A 21437-nucleotide genomic window follows, 5' to 3' on the forward strand; every position below is an offset into this window, starting at 1 on the left:
ATATATATATATATATATATATATATATATATATATATATATATATATATATATATATATATATATATATATATATATATATATATATATATATATATATATATGATAGAATACTATTATCTTTGAAATTAAATTAATATTTATATGACATTCATAATTAAAACATTTTCTTCTAGATTTAGTCTCTTTTATAAAACAAATATAAATTATTTGAAAATATATGTAGAAACAATTACAAGTAACATTGAACATATTAAATTTATTAACTAATTTTGATGCAACTAATTAGACAACTTATTGATAGAACAAAACATTACACATGAGACACTAGTTGAGCTTTTTTTTAATGCACTCCCTTTTATACTGACTGTTCTTTTAGACAAAAATATTTATTTCAAAATAACTCTCATTTTCATTTTCTAATATAAAAATAATAATAATTTTTTTAATTATGTTTTTTAATTATTATATACTAATAAAATTGATTTTTTTTCAAAATAACTATTTATTTCAAAAAAAATCAAAAATAACCAATTATTCAAAAAAATCACCAAAATAACCGTGGTTTGAAGAGGATGCGCCAGATGAATTGACGCATCCCCAATAGCATTGGCGCATGCATTGGGCTCCTCATGAGGAGACGCCAATGCTAGTGGCGCCTACATTGGGCCTCATGAGGAGGCGTCAATGCTAGTGGTGCATGTGTGTGTTTGGTAATGTAGGCGCCAATTCATCTGGCGCCTGCTTGCATATCATTGTGGGCGCCCACGTGTTTTTTATAGTTGATGTTCCGTCTCTATAAATACCACGCCTTGGATACAATATTTTTCACTTAAACTCATCTCCTCATACCATAATTTGTCTACTTCAACCACCATCAATTTTAATTTTCTCTGTTTTTACAATGTCTGCATACATTTAGAAACGAAATGCTGATGTAATATTTTACGTCGTTACGGCTCCGATACAGATTCGACTTTGGAACACAGATACGCTTGAACGTCTTAATCGGACGTTGTACAGTTGGTTAGAGGGAGAAATTGGAGAGGGTGAACGAATTAGACGAATACAATGGCTTGTGTCCACGTTCAACCAAAACGGAGAAGTACGTGAATGAGTGGATATTAAGACCTACCAAGACGCTCGTAGGATGATGCATTACATGTTCAAAATTGTTTTAATGGTTGTAATTGCATAGTTCTTGTATTGTATTTGTTATAATTATTTGTGTTACTGTTTATGTAATGGTACTTTCGTCACAGACGTTTAATATGAAATAAATTTAGTTTTTCATATATTGTAATAGAGGTACATGTAAATTTATCTAGTTGTGCTCGTTCCAACACTAGGACAGTTATTACGATTGTGACCTGGATGACGGCATGAACTACATAGTCTAACCATTTTGTTCGTCGTATCCATTTTGGTTTGAATACGAGTGCTATTTGGGCGACCCTTTTTCTTCCTTCGCATAACTTCGTTGTGTCAGACGATGTCCCCTTGATATTCTTGCCAATAATCCTCTTTTTCCACTACGAAAAAACTAATTTTATAAACATTTGAAAGGCTGGCGACTTTGTAAACTTCAGATAGCAAGTAGGATGGATCCCTTCGAACCTTTGAGCATGCCGCAATGACATGGGAGCAGGGGGTACGAAAGGCTTGGAACTTTCAGCAGTCGTACCAACCTCTATCTAGTTCGACTTTGTATTGTCCCATCGGCATGACCTCATTGTGATCCATGGACTCGACAACACTAAACCAACCTTTAGTTCGGTCAAAGACCGTAACCACGTGTGTGTTTGCTTTGGCAACTTCATGTCTGGTGAATTTCATTGAAGCATCACTGAACAACTATCCAAATTGCAACACTGAACTCCATTTTGAGCGTCTGGTTTCAAACAACGCCTCTAGCCTGAAATATGTATCCTGCACCAAAGCGGTTATTGGTAGGTTACGAATGCCTTTGAAGGCAGAGTTCATTGGTTCCACAAGATTTGTTGTCATGTGGCCCCAACGCTGACCGTTGTCGTATGCCCTAGTCCACTTCTCCAATGAAATACTATTGATCCACCGTACCGCATCTTCGTTTGACAATCTTATTTCCTCGTGGTAGTGTTTGAAATAAGGTTCTGATAATGCGTAACCTGCATTGACAACCTCCTTCCACAACGTCTTAAATCTAATTTCCCGCATGAAATTCCGAGCAATATGTCTAATACATAACACATGCATCGAAGGAGGATTTTGCCAACCGTTATCAATGTTATTATATGCACTAATGATTGAAGTGTGTCTATCGGAGATCAAACATAAGTTAGGCTGAGGTACAACGTGCAATCAGAGATTTCTTAGGAAAAAACTCCATCCTCTCAACAGTCCCCCCTTCAACTAGGGCAAAGGCGATTGGAAAAATATTGTTATTCCCATCTTGTGCCACTGCCATCAGTAACGTTCCTTTGTATTTTCCGTACAACCATGTACCATCAATTTGTATAATTGGTTTACAGAAAGAAAAACCTATGATGCATGGTTGATACGCCCAGAATAGATGGTGAAATATTCTATTTCCAATAGCACACGTACCATCTGGTGTATAGGCGGGCAATATTTTCATCTTGACAATTGTCCCAAGAGCATATTGTTTTAGAGCCAACATGTATTTTGGAAGTTGTTTGTAAGACTCCTCCCAATTGCCAAACACTTTTTCAACAACTTTTTTCCTAGCTATCCATGCCTTCCTATATGATGGAGTGTACTCGTACTCTGCCATAATATGTGAGATTATTATACTCACCTTTAACGATGGATTGTCTCTGTCATACGGTGAACTGACTTGGGGTGTTTTGCTTTTTATCGCAATGTCGCGGATAGCAAGAGTCGTCACCGACTTTTCTTTTATCCAATAAGGAAAGGTGGAAAAGAACAGGAAAGACCTCGATAGATTTTGGGTTCGGGAGGTACATTATACAAAGGGAAGGTATTAACACCCTTTGTATCCATGGTTATCCATGGACTCTTAATTGCTGGATCACTTATATTATTTTTCTTGTCTGAAAAAGTGCTTGTGAACGGCTTAGAAAAGGTTTTGAAAAGAGAGTTTAACTTTGTAATGATTCTCGTATGAATGTATACAAAGTGGTTATCTCGTTTAGTTTTGAAAGTTGTTTGAAAAAAATATAACTCGGTAATGATTCTAGTATGAATGTATACCCAGTGGTGATTTTCCAAAAGAGGTTTTGAAAGGTGTGAGGTGTTGAAAATATTTTAGGTTATGATCCAGTAATTGAGAGTTATACCTTCCTAAGGTCGTTATGAACGTTTCCTATCCTTATGAGGGTAAAACTGTCCTTACTATTGAGAAGTAAGTAATTTTACCCTTTGGATGTTTAAGGGTCATCGTAGGGTCATCGATAGGTCATTGAAGGCAACAGTTGTAAGGATACCTTAGCATTCGAAGGGACGATCATCATTTAACCGTAGGCTACACCGAAGGGTCATCGAGGGACAAAATCGTATTTTCGAAGGCAACACCCGAGGGACTATGATTTATTTTATGATGATTTAATCGAAGGGCCATTGCTAAGTGTATCCCCACATTCGCGGGACATGACCGTGGTACCGTAATATCGTAAGGCAAAAGAGAGGTCCAAGATCACATATTTAGAGGCCATGTTTTAAAGTTAATTAGGTAATTAGGGTGAATCTCCACATTAAAATCAATACATTAAAAATAATACATTAAAAATAATACATTAAAATTAATACATTAAAATTAATTAAGCAATTTAGGGCAGCTCTTCTCAAGGGTATCCCACAAATAAAGTGGAAGACCTAAACAACAATCTTTTCCTGGGATGTGTGAATCTTTGCAACATTCAGCAAACGGGTTAGAATACCAAATCAGGGTGCAATCGAGGATTACACCGCAAAAGAAATCACAACAGTAATATGATCAAATAAACAATGCCTGGCTATGATAAAACATGAATGAAAAATCAGAATAGAAAAGTCGGCTACTATCAGGTTCGCGCCTGCCTCGCCTAGCGAAGGCTTAGCGAATACTCGCTGCATGCTCGCTTAGCGACGTGCTAGCGAGCGACTGCGGATTCTGGTTTTGATATCAGTACAATTTCAACCAATTTTATGCCTTATGGCTTTCATTACAGCAATTATATGGTTAATCATTTAAGGTATTCAAGTGCACACTACAATTCACATGACAAACTTAAGATATTTTCATAAATTTAATCATAATGCCATATGCAAATTAAGAACATAAGGTAGTAATAGCAATGCCAACCTGTTTATAATCGAATTGTAACCTTGAATTGGCCGACCGAATCGAATTGAGCGGAAGTGACCTTGCTGCCGCCGGCTTTTCCTTCAGGGTTTCTCGGAATTCTTAGGGTTAGCCTCCAGGGTTTTCCGTCTGTGAGCGCAAGGGTTTGCTTGCTAGGGTTCTACTTTCGTCGTTTTTCGTTCTCCCTTTTCATTACTGAAGTGCTGGTATTTATAATGCTCTTTTTTGTGACCTAATAGGCTCAGAATGAAGCCCGGAATTTTCTGTTGTCTGTCAGCTTCGCTAGGCGAGCTGGTAGCGAACGCGTAGCGAACGTTCGCTAGGCGAGCGTGTAGCGAACGTTCGCTAGGCGAGCGTGTAGCGAACGCGTAGCGAACAGGCCAGTTTGGGTCATTTTCTGGATTGGGCCATTCGTGAGCTGGGCCTTTGTTCCTTTAAGATCAGTGTCATAAAAATGAGTCGGAGTGCCCTGAAAAATGTCTTGAAATATTAACGGGCAAATTTTGGGGTATGACAGCTGCCCCTGTTCAATATTCTTGAACCGAGAGAATCAGAATGGTATGTACGCCATTCGTGGTCTGGAGGTGGAAGATTATTGAACACTTAGAACGCCCCAAAAATTTGCACTTGTCAATTAGTTAGTCTTAATGGAGATGGGCTTAAAGATGCCATCTAGGAAGTTTGATGATGAGAGCTTCAGAGTGCGTCGTACGTTAGAAGATATCTGAAGTCATGGGTGTCACTGGGTCATACGCCAGACCGTATAGTGAGTCATTCATTAGGCCGTCAACTTCACTAGGGAGTTAGAATGGGTCATACGTTGCTGGGGATAACAGATCAGAATGGATCATACGCTAGATCGTATCTGAGTTGCAGAATGGGCCGTCTGTTAGGCTGTATCTGACGAAAAGTAGTCGTACGCTAGACTACACCTCGGGATGTACCGTACGCTAGGTAGTATCTGAGGAATGAAGATCCGAATGGGTCGTATGCTAGACCGTATCGGACTTGTTGGAGGAGTCGTATGCTGTGCCGAATCAGGATGAGATAAGAATCCGAATGAGTCATACACTGCTGGGGATAAAGGATCAGAATGGATCGTACGCTAGATCGTATCTGAGTTGCGGAACGAGCCGTCCGTTAGGCTGTATCGTTACTGGGGGTGAAGGATCAGAATGAATCGTATGCTAGATCGTATCTGAGTTGTAGACTGAGCCGTTCGTTAGGCTGTACCTGATAATGAAGGGGGTAGTCATACGCCAGACTACACTTCAGAATGTACCGTACGCTAGGTAGCATCTGAGGAGATGAAGGTCTAACTGGGTCGTACATTAAACCGTATCTGAGCAGAATGAGCCGTCCGTTAGGCTGAATCTGATGATAAAAGGGGGGTAGTCGTACGCTAGACTACACTTCAGAAATGTACCGTACACTAGGTAGCATCTGAGGAGATGAAGGTCTAACTTGGTCGTACATTAGACTGTATTTGAGCAGAATCTGAGGACTTGAAGGTCTAACTTGGTCGTACATTAGACTGTATTTGAGTGGTTGAAGATCAGAATGGATCGTACGCTAGATCGTATCTGAGTTGTTGAAGGTCAGACTGGATCGTACGCTAGATCGTATCTGAGTTGAAGGAGCCATATGTTGAGCTGAATCAGAATGAACCGTACGCTAGGCTATATCTGCTAGTATTTGTATATGTTGTATTTGCAATGAATGTCTGGGATGTACTTATAGATGCCACCGTTAGGAAGATGTCAGAATGAATGTTGACACAGAGTATATCTGAAAGATGTATCTGAAGAAGAGAGTAGTCGTACGCTAGACTGCACCTCGGAATATACCGTACGCTAGGCAGTATCTGAGGGATATAGTTAAATCTTGAATGTAATAGATAAAGATGCCCGTCTAAATGGACCTTTGTTTTGACTGTGTCAGGAGGATAATTGACCTGAAAAATAAAGTTAGCTTCATGCTATGTCATGATGCATGAGATGTTTTATGCCTGCGAACATAACTACGAACGATGTATGCATGCGTATGCTGTGAAATGATGTAATGAATGAATTATGCATCTGAAAAGTTCTTCCAGAGGACTCTACTGGGGAAAACAAATCTCAATCTTCTGGTTGGGAGATACTGGTATCGATGACCCTTTCTTAGCCGGGGATGCTTGATTTCTGTCTGATGGTAGAAATGTTCAACAGAAGCCTGGCCGGGGGTGGAAGAGATGACCCATTTGTCTAGTAATGCCACTCTCTTCTGGGAATGACTGGCTTTGCTGGGGAATAGGATTAGCAACGGATTCATTGGAAAGCATGATTAGACCTTCTCCTCGATCCTGAAGCCTCGTAGTAATCGCTATTTCTATTTTAGGCACGCATTTTTGGTAAACATCGATCATATCCAAATGCATATATTAATTCGAATTAAATCAATGGACGTTTATGCAAACAAAACAGAGAAAGTAAAACAAAAGCATTTTTTTTTGAAACTAAAATTATATTGATTTCGAAAGAGGGCCTATAAACAGGCAATTTGTGTACAAGGAGACAAAAATCCTAGTAAGAGGAAATTGTCAAGAAAACAAATAGAAAGCTATGCCGAAAACGTCCTATTGACTTTAATTCCACTACTGCCATTATGTCTTCAAGCCTCTCATCTCCTGCTGTCGGATAGAAGTGATTAGCTTGTTCAGTCCTTTGAACTTGGATGAAGCTGTCTGAGAACGAGACATAGTCATACGCTTTGATCCTTAATTTTTGCCTGGACCGCCTTTTCAGGTTTTCAGTCCACCAGGATACCCCTTTTTGCCCAAGCCGCCTTTTCAGGTTTTCGACTTGCCGGGTGTACATTTTTTTTTATATTTATCCCTAAATTTTGCCCGAACCCTTTTGGTTCGCCGGGATGCCCTTACTTTTGCCTAGATACGTCGACCTAGCGGGTCTCTTTTATGCGTAGTATTTTTTGACTATGTCTGCGTTCACGGGTGTCGCAACCCGAAAAATACGGAAGGTGCGAAAAAAAACAACCGGCGAGAAAGAAATGACAGAAGAGTCGCCACCGTGCGTTATTTATCCCAAAGGAGGGAAAGGAAACACTCGAAGTAAACCTGGAAAGAGGAAAGGAAAAGACAAGGTCTCGCAACCAAATCTTGGGTTCGGGAGTCGATTATGCGAAGGGAAGGTATTAGCACCCCTACGCATCCGTAGTACTCTACGGGATCCACTCTTGTTGTTTCTTGTCTAAAGGGTGTGTGTTTATCTAATGTACTATTTACTAAAAGGGTCAAGAGAAAAATGACTCGCACAGATATCACATCCATTGCATACGTATCTCATCTGAATATGAGAATCAGAGTCTTCGTAGCTCGGGTACCTATGGGTTAAGGATAAGTGTGCTCGCTAAGACATCGCGTCTTATGCCTACGTATCTCATCGGGAATGAGAATCAGAGCAAAACGTAGTTCAAAACTAACTACGGGAATAAGGGTCTCGATTGCAACTAGGGCAAGAGAAAGGGAAAGTCTCGATCGCAACGAGGGCGAGAGAAAGGATCGCAACGAGGGCGAAAGCAAACAAGGATTAGTTGTTAGTTGTTAGTCAAACTCGGCAAGACGTCGCATCTTGTGCCTACGTATCTCATCTGAACATGAGAATCAGAGTTGCCGTAGTTCGGCTCACGCACGCCAAACGAAACAAGACACCTACACACAAAAAGGTGGCAAACATGGAGCCCGACTGCCAATCACTGGACTTACATCAGCATCCGAACCAAAACACACACAAAAGGGCAAACGTGGAGCCCGACTGCCAATCACTGGACTTATGTCAGCATCCGAACCAAACAAACACAAAAGGGCAAACGTGGAGCCCGACTGCCAATCACTGGACTTACATCAGCATCCGAACCAAAACACACACAAAAGGAAAAAGAAAGGTGCCCGGAGTGGTCTCGCACGACCACCTGCCTACATACCTCGTCTGGAACAAGGATCAGGGCGATGTAGTTCCCCTTCATAGGGGGTTGCCATTCGAATATGGACTTAGAAAAGGAGGACACCAGTTGTGTCAAAAGAGAGTGGGCAATGTGTTCACATCCTAGATAAAGGTTGGTGCGACTGCAGAAAATTCTAAGCCTTTCGTATGCCCTGCTCCCATGTCATAGCGGCATGTTCAAAGGTTCAACGGGATCCATCCTACTTACTATCCGACGTTTACAAAGTCATAAGCCTCTCCAGTGTTTACAAAATTAGTTTTTCAATGATAGCAAAAGAGGATTACTGACCTGCATATCAAGGGGACATTCTCTAGTACAATGAAGTAATGCGAAGAAAGAAAAAGGGTCGCCCAAACAACACCCATATTCGAGCCAAAATGGATACGGCGAACAAAATGGTTAGATTATGTAGTTCATGTCGCTAGCCCGATCATAATCGTACTAACTGTCCCAGTGTTGGAACAAGCACAAAAAGATAATTTTAATTGTAACTCTTTTGCTTTATATTAAAAATAACATTTATTTCATTTGATAACTTTGTAAGGAAATACCATCACAAACAAATACAACACACAAGCAACACATAAACAACAACACAACAAACTACAACAAATAAAATACCATTACTAACAAATACAACACGTAAACAACATAACTATGCGATTACAACAACATAACTATGCGATTACAACCATAAAAACAATTTTGAACATAGTATACATCATAATATGAACGTCTCTTCCAGTCTTAATATCCACCCATACACGAATTTCTCCATTTTGATTGAACGTGGACTCAAGCCATTGACTTCTTTTAATCCTTTCACCCTCTTCAATTTCTCCATCTAACCAACGGTTCAACGTCCGATTAAGACTTTCGAACGTTTCTATATTCCAAAGTCGAATCTTTATCGGAGGCTGCACTGCTGAAAAGATTAAATCGACATTTTTCTTGTGAATATATGAGTATTTAGACATGGTTAAAGAAAAAAATTGAAGGAGATTGAAGGAGAATGAAGGAAAATGGAAGGAGGAAGGTAAGAAGTTGTGTGAAAAATTATGGGAGATCCGCAATGTATTTATATATGAACACATGCATGCGTACGCTATTACCATAGGCGCCACACACACATGGCACATGCATGCACCAATGTCTTATGCGCCACACACATGCATGCTCCAATGCATATGACGCACACTCACAAGCACACATGCATGCGCCAAATGGATGGGCGCCTAAACCCATTACCATTGCAAACATGCACCAATGCATCTGACGCCTCCTTTGAATGATAATTGGATGCGTCAGTAGGGAAATGTGGTTTTTTTGGTATTTAATTTGAAAAATTGGTTATTTTAGTATTTTTAATTAAAAGATGATTATTTTAAAAAAATCTATATAATTAAACATAAATAAGTTATTTAATGTTATAAAAACTCTAATTTAGTCTTGAGTTCAAAAAATATGTATTTCGATAATTTTAGTTGATTAATTTTAAAAATATATAATTATAATAATTTTATTTTATTTTGTAATAAAATAATTCTATTATATTTGTTGATCATCAAACATAGATTCGTCAAATATTCAAACAAAACAAATTATATTTTAATCTGATATTAGAAACATGCAAATTAAAAGCGACACATATTAATATATAATTGATATTTTTAAATTTATTGACTTTTTTATTTAAAATATGTGAAAAAATTACGGTAATTTATAATAAAAGAAGAGTAAGAATAACAATAAGCAAAATTTGAACAAAATACTATTTTACGTATTCCAAAATCAAATAAAGTTATTCGCCTATATTATATATTTATTATATATCCATATATCATAGATTTTCCGGATATCTCAACTTTTTTAACATTATATTTAATTCAATTAACATAATTTCTTTGTATTTATATATATATATATATATATATATATATATATATATATATATATATATATATATATATATATATGATAGAATACTATTATCTTTGAAATTAAATTAATATTTATATGACATTCATAATTAAAACATTTTCTTCTAGATTTAGTCTCTTTTATAAAACAAATATAAATTATTTGAAAATATATGTAGAAACAATTACAAGTAACATTGAACATATTAAATTTATTAACTAATTTTGATGCAACTAATTAGACAACTTATTGATAGAACAAAACATTACACATGAGACACTAGTTGAGCTTTTTTTTAATGCACTCCCTTTTATACTGACTGTTCTTTTAGACAAAAATATTTATTTCAAAATAACTCTCATTTTCATTTTCTAATATAAAAATAATAATAATTTTTTTAATTATGTTTTTTAATTATTATATACTAATAAAATTGATTTTTTTTCAAAATAACTATTTATTTCAAAAAAAATCAAAAATAACCAATTATTCAAAAAAATCACCAAAATAACCGTGGTTTGAAGAGGATGCGCCAGATGAATTGACGCATCCCCAATAGCATTGGCGCATGCATTGGGCTCCTCATGAGGAGACGCCAATGCTAGTGGCGCCTACATTGGGCCTCATGAGGAGGCGTCAATGCTAGTGGTGCATGTGTGTGTTTGGTAATGTAGGCGCCAATTCATCTGGCGCCTGCTTGCATATCATTGTGGGCGCCCACGTGTTTTTTATAGTTGATGTTCCGTCTCTATAAATACCACGCCTTGGATACAATATTTTTCACTTAAACTCATCTCCTCATACCATAATTTGTCTACTTCAACCACCATCAATTTTAATTTTCTCTGTTTTTACAATGTCTGCATACATTTAGAAACGAAATGCTGATGTAATATTTTACGTCGTTACGGCTCCGATACAGATTCGACTTTGGAACACAGATACGCTTGAACGTCTTAATCGGACGTTGTACAGTTGGTTAGAGGGAGAAATTGGAGAGGGTGAACGAATTAGACGAATACAATGGCTTGTGTCCACGTTCAACCAAAACGGAGAAGTACGTGAATGAGTGGATATTAAGACCTACCAAGACGCTCGTAGGATGATGCATTACATGTTCAAAATTGTTTTAATGGTTGTAATTGCATAGTTCTTGTATTGTATTTGTTATAATTATTTGTGTTACTGTTTATGTAATGGTACTTTCGTCACAGACGTTTAATATGAAATAAATTTAGTTTTTCATATATTGTAATAGAGGTACATGTAAATTTATCTAGTTGTGCTCGTTCCAACACTAGGACAGTTATTACGATTGTGACCTGGATGACGGCATGAACTACATAGTCTAACCATTTTGTTCGTCGTATCCATTTTGGTTTGAATACGAGTGCTATTTGGGCGACCCTTTTTCTTCCTTCGCATAACTTCGTTGTGTCAGACGATGTCCCCTTGATATTCTTGCCAATAATCCTCTTTTTCCACTACGAAAAAACTAATTTTATAAACATTTGAAAGGCTGGCGACTTTGTAAACTTCAGATAGCAAGTAGGATGGATCCCTTCGAACCTTTGAGCATGCCGCAATGACATGGGAGCAGGGGGTACGAAAGGCTTGGAACTTTCAGCAGTCGTACCAACCTCTATCTAGTTCGACTTTGTATTGTCCCATCGGCATGACCTCATTGTGATCCATGGACTCGACAACACTAAACCAACCTTTAGTTCGGTCAAAGACCGTAACCACGTGTGTGTTTGCTTTGGCAACTTCATGTCTGGTGAATTTCATTGAAGCATCACTGAACAACTATCCAAATTGCAACACTGAACTCCATTTTGAGCGTCTGGTTTCAAACAACGCCTCTAGCCTGAAATATGTATCCTGCACCAAAGCGGTTATTGGTAGGTTACGAATGCCTTTGAAGGCAGAGTTCATTGGTTCCACAAGATTTGTTGTCATGTGGCCCCAACGCTGACCGTTGTCGTATGCCCTAGTCCACTTCTCCAATGAAATACTATTGATCCACCGTACCGCATCTTCGTTTGACAATCTTATTTCCTCGTGGTAGTGTTTGAAATAAGGTTCTGATAATGCGTAACCTGCATTGACAACCTCCTTCCACAACGTCTTAAATCTAATTTCCCGCATGAAATTCCGAGCAATATGTCTAATACATAACACATGCATCGAAGGAGGATTTTGCCAACCGTTATCAATGTTATTATATGCACTAATGATTGAAGTGTGTCTATCGGAGATCAAACATAAGTTAGGCTGAGGTACAACGTGCAATCAGAGATTTCTTAGGAAAAAACTCCATCCTCTCAACAGTCCCCCCTTCAACTAGGGCAAAGGCGATTGGAAAAATATTGTTATTCCCATCTTGTGCCACTGCCATCAGTAACGTTCCTTTGTATTTTCCGTACAACCATGTGTAGCACCTCAAATTTGCACCTATCATTGTACATATCATTTCATATTAAGTCATAGCATATCATGATCCATTGCATAGCATTTGCATTGTCCCCCAGTTGCCTCAAGAGCAAGCAAGCAAGAATTAGGTCAAATTGATCAGGAGATCAGTCAACCAATCAAGCAAGGGTGTTTCTCAAGGAATCAAAGCCCTAGGGTTTGTCCAACAAGTTCACATGACTTGGAGGTTCATTTGAAGTGTTCAAGTCAAGGGTTGAAGGCTCAGAGGTCATCAGTCAATGCATAGCCAGGCAAAAACCCTAGAAAGTCAACAGTCAGTCAAAGCAGTGGATGGTGGCCATTCTTGTGGAATTTGGGCACCATGGTCAACAATCAAGAATCCATACAACTTGGGACATCATTTGAAGTCAAGGTCTCAAGGAATTAGGGTTTGGAATTCATCAGAAGTGCACAGTCAGTCCAAAACCCTAGAAAAGTCAAAGTTGGTCAACTGTGGTTGATTCTTTGGTTCTGATGGATGGAAATGGTTTGAAGGAGCTTATTCATGTCCTAATAGGCCTCATGTGTCATGGCAATCAACATCATTGAAGAATTTGAAGCCAATCAGAAAATTTCCAGAAATAGAAAGTGGACCTGTAATTTCAACTGCCAAAAATAGAAACTTCTTGATCCTCAACTTGCATCATGATACAAGCTTCAAATGAATTTTTGCCCAACATGAAAGTTGAAGATCTTGTTCTCCCATTTTCAAAAAGTCCAAGAACTCTCAAATCCTATGTGTGGTTGTCAAGATATGATCAATTCATTTTCATCAATTTGTGAACTTCAAAGAGGCATATCTCTCAAACCATAAGGCCAAATTTGGTGGGGTTTTTTCCTACAAACCACATTTTTCATCCTCTTTCCAAAAATATAAATTTCATGTCCTAAAACCTTGCCAATCAAAATGGCATTTTTGGACCTATTCCTTTAAAAATCAAGGTTTGACCCAAAGTTGACTTTCTTGTTTCTTTGACTTTTCTTAATTTGGCCAATTAGGAAATGTGTTAAATCATATTTGTGACTTGTTCCAAGCCTTAAACCATGTTCATTTCACCATTACATCACCATTATGGACCAAATTGCAAAATTGACCAAATGTGCAAAATGACTTCAAACAAGCAAGGCAAGCTAGCATTTCACAAGCAGACCACAAACAGCAAATTGTTGGTCTTTTGCAGCCTTGCCAAGCCCATTTTCGTGTACAGTTTACACCTCCAAATTCCACTTGACCAAACATTAGCAAAATTGCAAATCATCTTATTAACACTAAACCAACTTACCATTTGGTTAGTAGATGTTAAACAGCACATATAAGTGCATTTTTCTGCTGAATGGAACCCTAGCCACAACTGGAAAACCACAGAAAAACTGCACTCTCTCGTCTCTTGCAAATTGGCGTTTTGGCTCGAATTGGGAAAATCATCAAAGCACACAAGCTCCTCTTGCTTCCTTCACTAGCTAGACAGCATACTGAGCCCAATTTCATCATCAATTCCTTGCTGTAAAGCCTGTCCTGGTTCTGCATCTTCAAGCTACCAACAATGGTGAAAGGCGATTTGAAGAGCTCCATGCACCTTTGAGCCAAACCACCTCAAGATTCCATCATTGTAGAGCATCAAGGCCATCTGTTTCAACACGATACCATCAATACACCACTGCATCTTCTTCTGCTCTTCAACTTGGTATTTTTTCGAATCCCTCATTTTGCCAAACCATCACATGTTTAATGTAGGTCTTAACATGCTGAAGCCTATGCACTTTGTCTCACATGAATTGGTTGCTTAATTTTTAAGAAATCTGTGATTTAAGTTTCATGCACATATGTTCTTTTGCTCGAATCTCATTCCAGGATGTTTTATACTGAAAACTATGCTTGGTTTTGTCATCACCATGTTTGAATGAAGCTTTTGGTTTAGTTGATTTTAATTTCTGGGCATTTCGATTTTCTTTGATTGCATGATGAACATGATGCTGTGCTGTTGTTTGAACATAACCCTGCCCAGAATTTCCCTCGATTATGTGTGCTTTATTGTTGATTAATATTGCATGATAGTGATACTTCATGGCCACGAGTATTGGTTGATGATGTTTGTTCATGTGTTGATGATTTAAATGATGAACTATGAATGTTGAATGCTGAATGTTGCTGTAAATGTCAAAACCCTAGTTGCTTGGAACTTTGCCCAGAAACATTGTTGATTGGCTGTTGTTCTTCGTGGTACTGTTTCATTGAGATTGGGCCAACCACAACATTTCCCGTGTCCCTCTGATGCGCAGCGTTTTATTAAATGAAAAGCTTATTTACACATTTGCCATTCTGTTGACTAATGTTTGACTCATTGCCATGCCTTTTGTTCATGTTGCACTCAATTTATTCCTCAACTTGCCAAATTTATTTTTAATTCATTTCAACTCCAAAAATTCTGATTTTTTTTGCATCATGTCCATGATTGAGTCTAGTTTTTAATGATAATTTTTAATAAATTTTTCATTGGCTGGATTTTTATTAATAATTGTTTTCCCAACATGTATGCATAAATGATACACTTTGCCATTCCAATTGTGAAATTGTCATGATGTATCCAATGAGCTTGAAATTTTTTGTGGTGAAACTAGACATGCTCACCTTCATTTACATATAAAGTTTGTGCATTTATCATTTGTGGTTTGTGAGTTACAAATTTTTGAAGTTATGTGTTGCATTTGGTGCTACATGAATGATATGCATCTTCCCAATTTTTGTTCACACACTTCCTGGCCTCCAAATGACTCCAAATTTTGCATGAATCATCTATCACATGTCTAGTTTGTGTATGAATTTTCCTGGAATTAATTGTTCTGTTTCCAATTTATTTGAGAATTTTCTTCCATGCTTAGTCATTTGTTGACTTTTTGTGCTACACATTGCCATATCCTTTGGGAAATTCTCACATCATATTGTATGTCCATGAAATTTCATATGTGATAACTAGACTCTTTGAGATTTGCATTGGTGTCAATCTCATTCATTTCTCATCTGTTTTCAATTTGATATGATTTTTTGAAGTTGACCCATGTTTGTTGACTTTCATTGTGCTTACTTGAATTTGGTTTGACTTCATGATTTTAATTGATTGCCTTCCTCTCATCCAAATGCCATGAAATTTTACATGTCTACCATGTTATATGTTAGGATTGAGTGTGATTTATTTGATGATTTTTGAAAATGCTTGGGTTGACTTTTGATGCAAGTCATTCTGTTGACTTTTGTGTGCCTTCCTTTGCCTTACTTTGACTTCAAAAGCTCATGAGATGGTCATAATGCATGATTTGAGTGTGGGCCCAATTGTGATAGCTTCTTAAATGTTTGACTTTGGTTTTGGTTGACTTTTCCTTGCTGCTTTGACTTTTTTTCTTTCATCCTTGACCCTAGGCTAGCCCTAGTGGTCTTTTGTGCTTACTATTGAGTTCCTGTTTCAGGTTAAGCACCATTGCCATTGAGATCATACAAATGTGATTGGATTTGTTTACATATGAACTAACCTTTGTTTTGTAGATGGTTTGACTCATGTGTTTGAGTTTTGCTTTGCACAGTTGACCTTCTGTGGTTGGCTGTTTATCCTTTCTTTTTGCTTTTAACTGTTTAATTGCATACTGATTTGTTTGGTTTTTCTCAGGTACCTTTTAGTTGCTTTAGTTGCTTGCTTTGCTATTTAGCATTTGCTTTGAGGTATAATTACTTCTTCTTCATGTAGTCTGGAGACCCGGTCTGTTATTTGACCGGGCAAACTGTCTGAAGTCCTCCTTAAGAGGCAATGCTTGTGTATGTTTAAATTTTGTCCCCAAGCAGGAAAAGTCCTTCAAGTAAGGCAATTGGTGGAAGGTAGGGATATGCAATCTATCCCCCACTACTCTTGTTGTGTCATCCCTCTGCTCACACTGCTGTGTGTTGATGCATTGGGATACAAACCCAAGATCTTGTACAAAGTGTACAGTGTCAGAGTCTTCGAGTATAGAAGGGTTCCCACTTTCTGAACCCATGCTCATTTGTCTATTAGCTCTCCCTGGCCAGGGATAAGAGCTGTGAGGTCTCATCCTCACTTCATCCTTTCATCTGCTTCACCTTAGCCTCTCAATGGCAAGGTTAAGAGCACACTTACCCTATTCCAGTTGGCCCTAGTGCCTAACCCTTGTGTGAGCCTCTTGTATGCATATAGAGTGTGCTTCTTGTGATTGTGGTTGCATGTTTGCTTTGCCTCTTTAGGTGTAGCTTAGACTTGCCCTTGTGCAAGGTAGGTTGTGCTTGACTTGCTTCTTGTGCAAGTCAAGTCTGTGTGGCTTAACCCTTGTGTGAGCCACGTTTAGAGTTGTTCGGCCGAACTACGGCAACTCTGATTCTCACGTTCAGGTGAGATACGTAGGCACGAGACGCGATGTCTTGCCGAGTTTGACTAACCATTAACGTCTAATTCTCTTCTCTCACCCCTGTTGTGATTGAGATATCCCCTTCTCTTGCCCTAGTTGCAATCGAGACTTTGCTTTTTCCTGTGTCTGTTCAGGATAGGTTGGCCCTTGTGCCATTTAGCTAGAAACCATAACTTAGGGTTGACTTTGCATGACAACATCTAGGCTCGAGTCGTAGTCTCCCTAGAGTTGTGTCTCCCTCTGTTATCTGGTTAGGCTAGATCCTTGTCCCTGCGTAGGGGAACTACATCGCCCTGATCTTCACACCAGATGAAGTATGTAGGCAGGAGATTGAGCTGATCTCTCCGGGCGCCCTTTTTCTTTTTGTGTGTGTTGTCTGACCTTTGCTAGGCTCGAGTCCCTGACTCCTTAGCATTTGCTGTCTGTCTGTTTGTTTGTGTTTGACAGTTGTAGGCTGAGTCCCAGACTCCCTATCTATCTGTTGCGTTGTTTAGGTTCGGATGTCAATGTAAGTCCAGTGATTGGCATTTGGGCTCCACGTTTGCCTCTTTGCGTGTGTTTAGGTTCGGATGCTGACATAAGTCCAGTGATTGGCAGTCGGGCTCCACGTTTGCCTGTGTTTTGTCTTGTTTGCGTGCGTGTCAGCCGAGCTACGAATGCTCTGATTCTTCTCTCGTCCGAGAAGATACGTATGCATAGGATACGATATCCTAGCGAGCATGTGTCGTTCCCCAGTCCGAACTACTTCGACTCTGATGTCTATGCTTGATAGACTAAGTAGGCCCAGGATGCGACATCCTGCCGAGTCAGTTTCAGTCAGTTTCTTTCGTCTCTTTCGGCCAGTGTGTGTGAGTTTTGAGCAGTGTTATAGCAACCATATTTCCTTTCTAGTGTGCGTGGATCCCGTAGAGTACTACGGATGCGTAGGGTGCCTAACACCTTCCCTTCGCATAACCGACTCCCGAACCCATCCTCTTTGGTCGCGAGACCATGTTCTTTCCTAGGTTTACTTCGAGCGTTTCCTTTCCCTCTTTTGGGATAAATAACGCACGGTGGCGGCTCTGTTGTTTCTTTCCTTTCCCGCCGGTTTTTCGCGCGATGCGACAGCTGGCGACTCTGCTGGGGAAATAGAGAAGTTGACCTATGCTGGTCCATCTTCCCTGAGCGAGTCTCTCCTAGCGCTCTCTAGGTTAGGGCTTTGGTTGCTTTGCACTGTTTTATTGCATTCTTTGTATATATTTGCATTTACTGTTTGCATTTATTGTTTGCATTAATGTTTGCATTCATTCATATTCATCTGTTCATCTGGCTGTGTTTCTCTGTTTGAGGGGTGGGAGTCACTTGAGGTAAAAGGTCCAATACCCAGACCATGAGTGAAATCTAGGATACCTAGGAATAGAGTGATTCATGGGAAGCGGGTGGTATGGCGCCACTTAGCGGAACATTGATATCACGAGCAGTTCAGACCCTGGTGGGGTATCGTCGTTACATACTTCGGGTGTGTATATGATGGTATTCTGCGAAAGGTTATTTATGCTGCGTTTCTCTCTCAGCCTTTACCCTGGCCTAGACTACACCCGTGAGTGGGGGGGATTGATCATTTTAACAGGTACAGTTGGTGACTCTCGGTAATGACGGTGACTGTGAATTATGGACATTTATTTCTGGGACGCCGGAGTTCTGTCCGTGGTTTATCAGCGGGTTCCGTTTATTTCGGATCCCCGGGTTGAATTTGAGAGTACCTGTTCAGAGGAGCTGGCTGTCATCCGTTCAGTGGATGATCCTGTGATGATAGTAATGCAATCTCCAGTTCCGTTTATTTCGGAACTCCACAAGTCGGATTTATGGTGACTCGGTTCTCCAGATTTGGGTTCAGACGCCAGTTGATCAGTTTGACTTTGGGTTTCAGATGATTTTGGTCAGAATTCAAGCCAGACCTTTGACCATGTGTTCAGAAATGCACCGCCTGCCAGTTGTGGCTCCGTCATTTGCATCATAGCATGTTTATTTTCCAAAAAGATAGTAATGCATGAAAATAAAAAAAAAGTTAACTCGCATACGCATATCCTTTTCAGGATCATCCATGATAAAATAGCATCCGCATCCACATCATGCATATCATGTACATATCATCCTTGCATTACAGACATGTTTGGAGAGACTTCTCGCTTCGGTTCTTGACTGAGAGAGGATTGCTGACCGCCGACCGCATCGTTACTCAACCAGACTCAATCAACAGAGGAGCATGGATCAGGTTCAAGCAGAATTGGCCGAGATGAGGGCAAACATGGCCCAGTTCATGACAACGATGCAAGGAGTTGTTCGGAGGCAAGAGGAGCTGCGTGCCTTAGCCCAGAGACTGGAAGCCATGATTCCACCAGTCCACCGTGCTTCACCAGTGGGTGTACCCGTTCATGAGAATGCTGCTGTCACTATTCTCGTCAATGATCATGTCGTGGGAGATGAATTGAAGGGGATCAGAATCAGTGAACGGCCTCTTGCCGCAGAGACTATTAGTGTCAGAGCAACCCGCGCTCCGGTTCGCCATCCTGGCTTTTTCAAGTTCCTCGAGTACTAAGAAGACATACTCTGGGGCACCCAAAAGGGGAGAGATTGAAACAAATGATGTGCACCGTCGGAGGAGTGCAAACAGAGGACAGTATCGTCAGGCTGCTGCTGTGACTATTCCAGCAACTCAACCTCAACAACAACAGAGAAGACCAGCTCAGCAGCATCAGCGTCAGCAACATCGTCCTCAGCAGCAGGCTTCCCAACCTCAGAATGATAATCAAGCCAGTGCGAGTAATGAGAGGAAGAAGATCATTTTTGATCCAATCCCCACGTCCTACGCCGAACTGTATCCCTCTCTGTTAAAGCGGAACTTGATTACTCCCAGAGACCCGCCGCCCATACCCGTCAACCCTCGGTGGTGGTATAGGCCTGAACAGCATTGTGTGTATCATTCGGGTGCTCCTGGTCATGATGTAGATAGCTGCTTTCAGCTGAAGATGAAGGTTCAAGACCTTGTGAGGTCAGGTATTCTGATTTTGGAGGATTTAGGTCCCCGTGTTAATCAAGCTTGAAGATAACAAGTCCTGGGCTGGCGCCGACTTTTTCTTCAGAAGGGTTGTTCAGAAAAGCAGAAGTTGCTAATGCAAGAAATACTGACAGTTGTCATCCCCGGCGGGATCTATCACAATTGGGTCACTGTGGGCTTTCCTACAGTTTGTTCATAAGTCTTTGTAATAATCACTTTGTTTAAAAACCCTTCTCCCATGCCAAAAGGAGAAGTGATGACATTGTTGGCAACATTTTATGCAATGATATTTTCATTCAAATAAATTCATGTTAAACATTTGTTTTTCCATTTGTTTTCCCTTTTCACTTTTGCATGAAATTGGTGATCACAAAAAACCTTAAAAAAAAAACAAGAATAAAAGCAATCTTTTCATCTGCATAACGATTGTCTTGTTTGTTTTTCAAAAAGCTTTTCATCTCTAAATCATTATGCAGGTTGTTTCTCAAACCCATTGAACATAATGATCGGACGTCATCTCCCAATTTTGAATTCCCTGTATTCGAAGCGGACGAAGATGATGTTGAAGGGATTCCCGACGAGATTTCCCGACTTCTTGAGCAAGAAAAGAAGATCACTCAGCTGCATCTCGAGAATCAGCAGAACAGCCAACTGGGGCATCAAAAAAAAATCAAAATCAAAAAAAAAAAGGAGAGTAAAAAAGAAAAAGAAGGAGGAGGGTGCAAAACCAAATCAAAAGAAATCAAAAGAAATCAAAATCAAAAGAAATAAAAAGAAAGAAAGAAACAAAAAAAATAGCACCCTCAAAGTCCCAAGTTGGCTGATGCTGAATTCGATCGAAAAGAAGAGATCAACTGCCATGTGTCATGGTCAGTCATATCAGCAGAGAGTGAAAAAGCATTCGACAAGAAGATCAAGCCTCGTGTGTTCCGAGGAACCTTGTGCTCAAGAAAGTCTTGTCTTTCGTGCCCAATTCCAGGGGCAAGTGAACTCCAAGCTAAGAACGTCCATACGTTTTCAAGAAAGCCTCTTCAGGCAGTGTTCTGACACTTACAACAATGGATGGAAGTTCACTCGTCCTGGGAACTCTGATGCAGTCAAGAAATACTTCGCCTAAAACAAAAAAGCAAAAAGCTCGATAAGTCGAACACCCCAAAGGGCGACTTAGGCAAAAAGGAGCGTCTCGGTGGATTGAAAACCCGAAAGGGCGATCCAGGCAAAAGTTAGAGACATTGAAAAAAAAGAAATTACATCCCGCTAGATTGATCACCTCACACTGGGGCAATCTAGGCAAAA

This window comes from Lathyrus oleraceus, chromosome 3 (assembly GCF_024323335.1).
Source record: "Lathyrus oleraceus cultivar Zhongwan6 chromosome 3, CAAS_Psat_ZW6_1.0, whole genome shotgun sequence".
NCBI lineage: Eukaryota > Viridiplantae > Streptophyta > Magnoliopsida > Fabales > Fabaceae > Lathyrus > Lathyrus oleraceus.